This window comes from Myotis lucifugus, unplaced genomic scaffold (assembly GCF_000147115.1).
Source record: "Myotis lucifugus unplaced genomic scaffold, Myoluc2.0 scaffold_26, whole genome shotgun sequence".
Classification (NCBI taxonomy): Eukaryota; Metazoa; Chordata; class Mammalia; order Chiroptera; family Vespertilionidae; genus Myotis; species Myotis lucifugus.
This window is the reverse complement of record NW_005871074.1, coordinates 3,316,715-3,317,097: the sequence shown is the minus strand read 5'-3', so window position 1 is coordinate 3,317,097 and position 383 is coordinate 3,316,715.

The following is a 383-nucleotide window of genomic DNA, read 5'->3' as shown; positions in this document are numbered from 1 at the left end:
GAGGGGCTGCCTGAGGTTCGCTTCGATGAGTCTGCAGCCCCGAAACTGAACTTGCCAGACCGCCTCTGCTTCGCAGCCGTCGAACCCCGGGAGTGCGCCCGCCGCGCCCCGCTCGCCCGCCACCCTCCCCGCGAGGCCCGGCCGGAGCACGCCCCGGGGGCGCAGGACTTACCGCACCGCTTGCACAGCACCCTGCTGACCTCCTTCTTGAGGTTCCGGCCGGTCTCCAGCGGGGGGAACGAGGCTCGGAAGGCGGCCGGCGGCCGGCTGCTGCTGTTGGCGTCGGGCTCCATGAAGAAGATGTACCTGCCGTCCTCCTTGAGCCTCCCGCAGGCGGGGAAGGCGGGGTGGCTCCGCGCGCCCAGGCGCACGGTGAGCAGCGA